Raw genomic sequence first — 11,208 nt, forward strand, 5'->3', positions numbered from 1 at the left:
GGTGGGTGGTGATGACTAGCTGCCTTCCCTCTAGTCTTACACCCAGATCAGAATTAAAGATATGCTCAGTAACAGATACATTTAATCAAATAAGCTCTTCAAACTTTCTTATTTCAAATGATAAGAATGTATCGTTTCATCGCTTGGATGTGAAAAGTGGCTAAACAATGTCTCTGAATACCAAAACTTACTGTGTGTTTGTAACAAAAGAAACATTTTTCTGCTATAACACTGTAGCATTTAGTAATTTCAATATTTTCACAGACGATTAAAGAAATCATTCAACAATTTTGATTTTTTAAAATTATTTGTTCTATGACTTGTAAAGAAAACAACAAAACCTTTCTAATTTCTAACATAAGGTTATCTCGTTTTCTGACTTCACGGAATGTCTAATTTCATTAATTGTGTAACGCTATTAATTAAATTTATTCATATCTATGTATGTATTTAGTTATTGTATATAATAATAATAAATCAAAAATTATTTCGTAATGATAAATTTATATCTGCAGACAAGTTTGATTTTCAACATTTTAACACCTCAGGCTTAACGCGGAAACAATGGCGGTGAGCTGTATGTTGGTAGCTGGAAAGGTGATTTCATGGATTTTGGAAAATTAATGTACAATCATTAAATATATGTCGAACTTATAACACTTTACATAAATTGTAGTAAAAATGGATGGAATCCGATCCATAATTTAAAGTTTTTTTTACTTCTAAACACTACCAAAATCGATTCTTATAAGCATTTACCTTCCAAGAAATGAGTGATGAAAATTGGTTTTGTGCTTTTATCTCCCAGTTTTTGAGTATTCAATAACGCACTTATACACACCGGTATCAGAAAAATCAAATTTATAAATCATCAAATCTCCCGTGGCTTTGTTTACCCGAATTTTATTATCGTCTGTTGCTATTCCACCGTAGGGGCCAAACCAATAATACTGGAAAACATCAAAAGTATATCTATTGATTCCAATGCTATCAGGGACACACGGAATCACCTGTGGGGCGCCAAGTACAATATTTTCATGTTTAAGTTTGATGTGTGCAGGCATTGCTATTATTACAGCATAGAATGCTGTAAAAATCAATGTTTTGAAAAAAAACTTCACCATCTCTATATCTTAAAGTCTGCTTGCAGTAGTAGATTGAACGTTTTACAAAATGTCTTCCAATTATCTGTGTTGCTAAGATACTGTTTCATTGTTAATATTATAATATTGTTAATACAAACAATATGTTATAAAAGTTACGGAGTTTCGGATCAAACACTAAAAGCTGATAAAAGTTACGGAGTTACGGATTAAACGCTAAAAGCTGACAAAGTACAGAAATTTATGATGAGGCTACAGAAACCACAATTCCATTTTTACACAGCTTTGATTTGAATTTAAAATATATAAATTCAAAAATGTGTGAAAAAAACGTCGAGTGGTTACGTTATTTTTATCACAAAATAAGATATTGTTGTTTCACATCATGCTTAGAGGCAACAAAGAAACACCACAACAATATATCATAAAAGTTACGGAGTTTCGGATTAAACACTAAAGCTGATAAAAGTTACGGAGTTACGGATTAAACGCTAAAAGCTGACAAATTACAGAAACTAAAAGGTGTGAAATTTATGATGAGGCAACAGAAACAACAGTTCCATTTTTAAAGAGCTTTGATTTGAATTTAAAATATACAAATTGATATATGTGTGAAAAACATCTAATGTTTACGTTATTTTATTACAAAATAAGACATTGTTGTTTCACAATAATACTTGCTAAATAATCACAATTATTGTTGTGAAAATAGTTCAAACAACTCGCCTGGCAGGTAAATTACATATACGGAATTTAAAAGTTTCTATTCTTCCCTTAAGTTTCCCAAATTTGAGTTAAAATATTAAAAATAAAAGCATCATAAACAAACTGTTTACACACTGGTTGGAACAGAATTATAAGAAAAAGAAATTTATTTATTTTCTCCCATGAAGATACCTAAGGGGCTGAATATAAAAATCGTATAGTTCATAACATCATAGGCCTAATATCAATGTCTTCTGACAAGTACAATGAATTGTGATCACACTCTATCAGTTTAGAAAACGTCTTCACCGTAAGATTCGTTGCTTATATAAATATTGTTCTTATTGTGTTTGGTCGTCGGCAATGGATAGGACAAAGTATAGTTGATATAATATTGTACATGTTTGTTTTGAAAATTCGTGAGTGCTTACGAAGCACATGAGGTAGATATAGCCCAGAGTGCCGGTTTTGTAACTATGGCTGGAGGTGCAAGCAACCCTGTTAATGGAATTATCTGCAATTATTCAGTGAGAGACTGATCAATCTGTGAGTCAGCCACTTTCTCTTGAAGTTATTCATCTCATGAACAATCTGAAACTGTTCATTCCGAGAAAGATTTTTATAGCCTTTTTCCACCACAGGATTTTCTCATGTTTCCCTGTACACCTCCTCCAGAGTCAGCTCGGTCTAATATTGCGTATTTAGGTATGATTTCTCAGGTATGTGATGTTTTATCCCTTTTTATGAATTCCTACAATCCTCATCCTTTTTTGTTGTATGATAGTTCTCAGTTCTTCCTTACCATATTTAGTTTTCCCACTTTCTTTGGATATTAGGGTTCATACAAAGCAATTTACTTCATAATTGGTTGAGAGTTCCAGCATGTCTTGCTTCCTATGTGCTGTGGATAGTTTGTTTGACGAACCATCAAGTAGCCTATCCGTTTTAAGACTCACAGGTGTTGGAATCTATTTTGCCAATTTGGGAGTACCCCCTGACTTCCAGTGCTTTTAACCCATGCCTCTGTCTTATCCTTACTTTTGTGGTATTTATCTACCATACATTTACTTTCAGATACTCTGTACAAAAGTCCTGAGGTTTATGAGGAACAGCCTCTCCTTTGTTACTTCTAAGATGACTCATTTTTCATTCTCTACTCTCACCTTGCATACATAATTTTTCTGTTGTTGAAACATACTGGGTCAAAATGCAGCCTTCTGTCAGATTTATTTGCTGCCCACTTAGGAAATCATGTGTAGCTCTGTTTCTTAGTATATTTTCAAACGTATTCCAGACCCTTTGGAATTGCATGCTAGGAACACTCTATCCTTTCGTTTTTGGTAGCTCATTTGCCACAGTTGGAATCGAGACAAGCCCCTATTCCTGTTTCCCATCCTGGTGCTTCCCAGCTTTTACCTGTTCCTCTTTCCAGGTGTTTTTTTCAGTGTAGATCATCATAATATCAACAGTACCAGTTGATAACTGGATGGGAGCTCAGTTGTGTGACTTTCTTCCCCTTTGGCAGTGTTTCACCACAGATTGGTGGATTATTTGGACATGTCCTATGCTTCCTTTACCTTCCTCTTTTTATCACAGATATCAATTTCTTTCCTTCCTCAGAATCCCATTAACAGCCAGCTTCTGTTGGAGGTAGTTCAGGACCTTCTGTCCAACAGAACATTGAATCTGGAAATCATCTCTTTCCCAGTTTCTATTCCAGCTGTTTGTTGTTGTCATTAAAATTGAAGACTGAATATCTGTCATAGTCTTTCAATTAATTTCTCAGTCTTTTTTTTTTTTTATAATATAGAGTAAAAGCAAAAAACATAAGTTTTTGCACATTGTAGTGAATATGTTTGACTTCCTCCTTCAATTATACTTTATCTGTATTGTAGAGGCAGGGCTGAATTATTTACTAGGCACAGTGCCTAGGGCCTATGAAAACTATAGGTCCATGAAAAGTTTCCTTAAAAGTTAATTTTTGGTTTAACTTATATGGCTGGTAGGGCCTACAAACAGTAGGTGTCTACATCCTACAATCGTTTTGATACAGCATGGTGGAGGAACTTGGGATTGTTCTGGTTCTTTCCCTTCAACTGTCTTTTGTGTAGCTTATTCTGAAGATGTTATTTGTCTTAGGTTGGTTCTGGTCAATTTTTCTCTCATACACATTTTTTCAATCCAGGACATCAGGTTTTTTAAGTTGATATACCATTTTGAATTCTTAACATACTCTCTCTTCAGGAGTCAGGGGTTTGATATCCCTTCTGGTCTCATTAATTTCAGGTGAAGATGGTATGATCCTCATTCTACACCCACCCTCTCTATCTGTGTCAGTTTCCAGCAGCACAGATTTTGGATGTAGTTGTCAAGTACAGTCCATCATGCCCTAGCCACTTTGTGTCTGGGGACACTTCCATTTTTCCCCAATACTAATTGGATTTACTTCTCAGTTTTTGTCTACCAGAATATACAACACATTTCCCAGATTGGTGAAGAGTATGGCTGATTTAGAAGTAGTGTAGTCTCCCACATCATATCTACATATCTGATTCTTTAGACTCAAGGTGTGTCCTTTGTACTCTTTCAAAGGGTGCTTCTTTTCTTCCCTTGCACCAATTCTATCTGATTATATAAGCACAGCTAATGTACCATATCAGAAGTTAGTTTTTCTATACATAAAATGTGCTTCCTCTCCACTGAAAATGAGTGATTCAATTCTCCACTAAAACTCAAAACAGTAATTTGATAGAACTGAATAGAGGAAGTCGCACGTATAATGAGTGTATAGCACTTTCCTTTGTGGAGGATTATCCACGATAATTTGCATGAGGGACATTAAAATGAGTCATTTTCAAAGGAAGGGAGGAAAAAGGCTTGTGGCATGTTTTTCTTTCTTTTTTTCACATAGAGGGCAGCACTAAATGAGACTAGTTATATGAAATACATTTTCTGTATAGGAAACATAACTTTCACTGTTGCCCTGCTTAATATCTTATTTTGTTGAAAATCACCTATATTTTCATGAAAATTGGGATCATCTAGAAATTTTTCCTTCTCTCTAGTATGTTTTCTGGGCCTCCAAATTAACAAGGTGCCTTATATCCAATTTTATATTGTAAGCCTTGATATGGATATATCATCCAGTTGCAAAAGAGACCCAAGGCAACTCTCAGTCCTAACTTGTCAATTTAGAGGTCATTAGATGAAATTCTTATTGTAGTTTTGTTCTTATTTATTTTTCAGTTGTGTAAATAATCAGATTACTTAATAGTCTTACACAGTATTATTTGTTTAAGGGTTCATTTAACTTTTAAGAACAACTTTCAGGTTTCCTGCTGCCCTTGGAACTATTTCATTGTAAATCATGTTCAGTTTTGATGGCCATAATAATGCATTATTGCCTGAAAATACTTCTTTCATTGTAGTAAGTTTCTACAAAATGAGGTCAATCTTATTCCACACATTTTGATAAACTTTTCACTCAATCTCCACTGCATTTGGATGTTGGCTTTCTAGACTATGTTTAAGCAGATCAAAGACAAAAACAAAACAGCATTTTATGCTTCAATAAAACTGAATTGTGTTGGTAATCCAAATATTTTGTGTTAAAGCCTTCAAAACATATGCAGATAATAATTATTCACTAATGGATATAAACTAAACTGAGTTCTTTTTTGTCTTCAATAGTGTTTGCTAATTCAGAACCTGTTAGAGGGTTTGAAGAAGGTGCACTCCAGATGTGCTTTGCTGATCTTAGGCAGGTTAGTAAACCTTTACAAAACTCTACTATTTAAGTTCATATTAAAAGATATTACAAGTAATGTAAACATTGCTTTTGGACTAAATACATTTTATGTGGTTGCTGTAGAATAGTCATTAATATTGTATATGTATGTAACATAGACATATATTATGTATATAGATATGTAATTAACAGTTACATTATGGAAGACATTAAACCTTGAAGAATGATATATGCTCATAGGAAGAAAAGTATGCAACTCTCATGAAATGCCTTTCAAAAATGAAACTAGTTAATGAAATTATTTCCTTAAAACTTGATAACAAACTTTCATTAAAGTAAGTAGTTTCAGCAAAAGTTTTATTTTGTAAATATTTTTTGGATTTTTCTGACAAAAATTCATTATTTAATGTAGTTATTTACACTTGGACTCTGAGTAGTTCACATGCAAAGTAATTTTTACATAAAGTATACAAATAATACGTTTTACCTTACTGTTTTACATTTCATTTGCATAACCTCTAGAACCTCATAAATGAACATCAATTGTTGTTTTTTAAGGTAAATGTTTGTACTTTTTTTTCTCTTTTATGCACCGTATTACTAACTCTATTTGTCATCATCAACAGAGAGTGCAGGAAATGTTTTAAAATTAACAAAATGTGTACATACCTTTACATCTTTATAGAAATTTATTAGTATAGTCATCTTTTTCACATATTCATAATTTAACGTCTTTATCTTTTCATTTATAGTTTATTTTTAACTCTCCTTTAAAATTCTTTGTCTCTATTTATTCTGATATGTTAACTGATACCAATAGGCCTTTTATGAAGAAGTTATTTTGAGAAATTCCCTACATAGGTGTGTTGCCAAAACAGGATGGCTGTGATAGATACCATCTTGTTTATAAAGCTTTCACAATCTATGTAACAAGTTGCTTATAAAACAATTAAATCACTCAAATAGGATTTTTAAAACATAAATTATACATAGTCAACTAAAATATAAAAATTAGATTTATGTACAATTCAACTGTCTCTAACTATAGCATTTTGAGGTAACAAACTATTGTAAGTGCTGTAGACAATAGTACTGCAGGCTGTTACTTCGACTTCAGTACAAAAACTGTACACCAATTTCATATTAACTGTTGGTGGAGTGGAGTGTAAACTGAGCTCTTTATAACATCTTTGTACACTTGTATTAACTAATTACTTGTACGTCATAAATTTGTTTCCAAAGTATAGAAGATTGGCATAGCACCCATAAAAGGCTGTAAAATCTATTTCTCTTTTGCAGTGGATTCAGTTCTAAGATTGCATATATCGTATGTCTCAAAAGGACATGTGAAAATACATTGGCATCTAGACAGTTGTATGCATTGTGAGCTTATGTGTTTACAGTCAGTTTCTGTTAAATTTGAGATTTTTTTTATATAACTTGGATCATGTGACAAGCAAACTATGTGAGCAAAATATTTATTTTAAATGTTTCTGTTGTAACAAAAAATTAAAACTTGGATAACATAAACATTAAATTATATACTATAATGTTAATTTCATTCACATGCATGGATTGTAAAGATGTTTAATTAAATTTTGCACATAATTCAGTAATTTGCATATAAATTAATTTTAAAATGCTGCTGTTCTGATCAGATAAACAGATATGACTTTCAGTGTTATTTTGTTTATCAACACTACTCATCAGTGAGTTTCTGATGTGAGTACTTAAGACTATGTCATTTAAATGCTTCTGTGTGCATTTTAATCTGGAATTTTTTGCCCGTTAGCTTCAGTCAAGAACACTTTTTATGTGTCTGGGAACCAAATATATACACGAGATTTACATTCATTGTCAGTGACATCCGTCAATGTATTTATGGCATTTGTACTCGTGATTATAAATGTCACATATATGTTTTGTTGACTTCGCTCTCTTGAACTTCGAATAATCCAGTTACATGTCTTATCACAGCTGTATGTGAGAGTGACTTATTTTGTCATGTAATTCTTGGAATTGTGATTTCTTCATGAAGTTATTTGCTTTTATTCTCTTTTTTTATTATTTTTTCTGTTGACTAAATCACTGGACTTTTCTACAGGCTTTAAAAGAATTTCAAAGTAATTGTTAGTCAGATTGTTTACTTCTGCTATAATTATTTTGGTGAACTTTGTATTTGGTCATTCTAATTTGCTTGAGAAACATCTCTAGAATACTTTAGAATCCTCTTTTCTTAGTCTTGCCTGAAACATCAGTCTAGTCTAGTTATCTGAATGGTAAATGGTGAACAAGTTTTTGTATTTGTCTTGTCCATCCCATAGTTCTGATGCTCATGAACTGTCATGGTTAGTAACCTGTATGGTCACTTCAGCCTGATTGTTAATTGAGAACTTTTTATTAACTACTAGATACCAGTTATTCATTACTTTTTATCCTGTGTTTTGACAAATAATCTGCTTCCATATTCTTGGAAATCTCAAAGAACTATTTATTTCGTAGTCGTGGCTGAAAATCAATCATTAGTCTTCTTGATACAGAGACTGGTTGATATATATATATATATATACAGTAGTTTAAATATTCAGTGACCATCATGGAGGTCTGTTTTCTCTTTTTTTAACTCAAGGGAGTTTCAAGTTTGTATTATGTGAATTTTGTTGCATATTTCTTTTTCTTTGTATTAGAGGATGTGTGTCTCAGGTTAATAGGCTGGATTTTATTGGTCACTAGCCATTGTTAGGGAAGGTTGTATAAAGTTTTACTTGTACAGGTCTCATGCTTTTCTAGGTACAAGGAAGCACTTTGCTGGTCTACAGTACATGGAATCCTCTCTTACTTCACAAAAGAAATATTGTTTTTACAAACACCTAAAGTTAAAAAAAAGGACAAAAACAGTTACATTATTTAACTAGTGTTTCAAGCAACTGCCCTTCATTAGGTTTGATATTGTTTAAGGTTATTTAATTTTCTCAAGTTTCAACACAACTGTTCATTGTTATTTGTGAATCTAGATTTAGAATTGATATTTTGTCTTCATTGAGCTTAGAGTAAGTTATTGCACAGTACATTTTTAAGCTTAATTATAAAACAAATAATACCCTAGGCTCACTTATTGCACCACGATAAGTTAAATAGCATTGTATTTATATTTTTTTAAGTTGTTTATTAACATTGAGGTATAGACAAGAGTAAGATAAAAGTTACCAAGGGTTTCAATGGAGTAGTGTTTCAACTAAGCCTTTGTTATAATAATGTTTTACACCCAATGCTTATATTTAGGCCATTAAATACACCTTCTGTTACTAATGTTAAGATCAGATGATAGCTAGTTGTGTCTTAGTGTGAATGTGTAGTATTTAAAGTACGTAATTCCCTCCAGTTTTACACTGTTAAATTAGGGATAGCTAGCTGACTTCCCTCTAGTCTTACACTGTTAAATTAGGGATAGCTAGCTGACTTCCCTCCAGTCTTACACTGTTAAATTAGTGATAGCTAGCTGACTTTCGTCTAGTTTTACACTGTTAAATTAGGGATAGCTAGCTGACTTCCCTCTAGTCTTTCACTGTTAAATTAGGGATAGCTAGCTGACTTCCATCTAGTTTTACACTTCTAAATTAGGGATGGCTAGTGCAGATAGCCCTCGTGTAGCATTGCATGAAATTGAAAAACAAACAAACATAATTAAAGATGTATTAACTGTGGAAAATCAACCAAGTAAAATAGTTCCATATATTTTTTGATATCACATCTTCCAATTATTTTAGTTTAGTCACAGAGTCCATCTGTCTCCTTTCACTAAAACTGATTTCTTATTATTGCTTTCTGACTTATAGTGTACAATTCCTTCTTCTTGTAATTTTTGTTAGTTAATTTATGTATAGCAGTTTACTTTATTTTGGTGCACTGGAATTTATCTTGCAGAATTTTTGTAGTTATATTTTCTTATAACTTCTAGATCTTTTCATGACATGGGACTGGGCAACCTACTTTCATGACTATGGACAAGAAAATAGTAAGTATTGAAGGGTAAACCCACAAGTTGCTGTAGTTCTGCTTGAAAAGTAAGTGGAACATTAAAGTGATCAAAGTTAATTTTAAATGTCACTATAACTTGCTTTATTATAAATTGTTAAAGTCTTTCCAATAATTATTATGCATGTTTTAATTTTTAAAAATGGAAAAAGGAAACGTATAGCCACCTGAAAAGTTTTATGTTTAGTTACCTAGTTATGTGTTGCCCTTAAGAAACCTGATACTATTGATGTCTTACTCCAAGACATGTCCTGCAAGATGTCAAGTTTCATTTTTTAAATTAAAAGTTCAGTCTTATTTAGTTTCTCAACTAGCCTTTGACAGATGTAAATACAAATTTAGAAAGAATGAAGGTAAGATGATAAAGAGTTGTAGACTGTGAATAAAGTAATGTTTTATTTTTTCTTTCCTTAATGTTAGTTTATTTTTAGTATTGGTTAAATTGTTTGATATATATATATATATATATTTGTTTATGAGGATTATTTTGCATTGTTATCTTAAGATATGTATTTAGAACAAAACTAAACCTCCTAAGCTAGCTGAATTTTGTGTTTGGGATTATAGCAAAAAATTTGCTTGCATTGAGGGTACCATGACAGATGAATCAATACCTTTTAATCATCATAAGTATGGTGATATGTTAGACGTATATAATATTCATTACTCGTTTAATTTTTATTTGAACTATATAGGTATTTTGTTTTGATCAGAAGTTGGAAACAGTTGTAGATTTTATTACCAAAAAGTTTCTCTCTGTAGATGTTTTTTATCATAGTTATATATTAAACATAACTTGATAATTCTTTGTATTAATACCATAATTATTAATGAATAAGTTTTAACTGTCTAGAGTTTAATAATAGTTGAATGTCTGTTGTGTAGTCAGTTAATCATACATGCATACAATTTGCACATATTCACAAGATGATAGGTTCCAATGCTTCACATTAAATAAACATTCTTAGATTTTCATCTCCACGTGTAATGTGAGAGTAATAAAACATTGAATACAAAGTAGATAAATATTATCAATATATTATTTTTCTAAGGTAGATAGAAATAAAATCTTAAATTTATGGTATAATGTTTATAACTAAAATTATATTTTACATTTTGAAGTTAATAATCATGAATGTGTTAGTTAATTTAGCCATAATTAGTTTTATTTAACAGAAAACCACTTAAATTCAGAATGTTTGTTTGTTCATATATTTAACAGTGCTTACCACAAATTTGCACAATTAATTGATACTTTCTTGCATATAAATACGATAGTTTTCCTTAACCTTTTTTTTATGATAACTAGGTGCCTGGGATTTTTATAATGAAAGAACACCTCATGTATGAAAATAAGCAAGTGTACGCACATGAACCAAAATAAGCTCCTGAACACACATGTAGGAAAATAAACACTTGAGTGTGCATGTACGAAAATGAGCACTTGTGGGCGCATGTTCCAAAATAAGCACATGCGTGCGCATCTTATAATTTATGCACATGTAGGAATATTAATTTGTACTCATACAAGCACATGTACGAAAATAAGCTTTTGCGTGTCAATGTACAAATTTATGCACAAAATCAGCACCTTCGCGCTCATGTAGGGAAATAAGC

The 11,208-nt window shown here is 31.7% G+C and overlaps 1 long non-coding RNA gene across 2 annotated transcripts; it reads left to right on the forward strand.

Annotated features, from left to right (window-relative positions):
- Nucleotides 1-2,199: 2,199 nt before the first annotated feature.
- On the forward strand, nucleotides 2,200-10,919 carry LOC143256137 (uncharacterized). Of its 2 annotated transcripts, XR_013031182.1 has the most exons (4): nucleotides 2,200-2,527; nucleotides 5,499-5,572; nucleotides 9,515-9,571; nucleotides 10,901-10,919. It is a non-coding gene; the product is annotated as an uncharacterized LOC143256137 (long non-coding RNA). The 2 variants fall into 2 exon arrangements; XR_013031181.1 differs by lacking the exon at nucleotides 10,901-10,919 and having other exon boundaries at nucleotides 2,202-2,527; nucleotides 9,515-9,699.
- The last annotated feature ends 289 nt before the right edge of the window (nucleotides 10,920-11,208 follow it).

This window comes from Tachypleus tridentatus, chromosome 7, assembly GCF_004210375.1.
Source record: "Tachypleus tridentatus isolate NWPU-2018 chromosome 7, ASM421037v1, whole genome shotgun sequence".
In the NCBI taxonomy this organism is placed as follows: domain Eukaryota; kingdom Metazoa; phylum Arthropoda; class Merostomata; order Xiphosura; family Limulidae; genus Tachypleus; species Tachypleus tridentatus.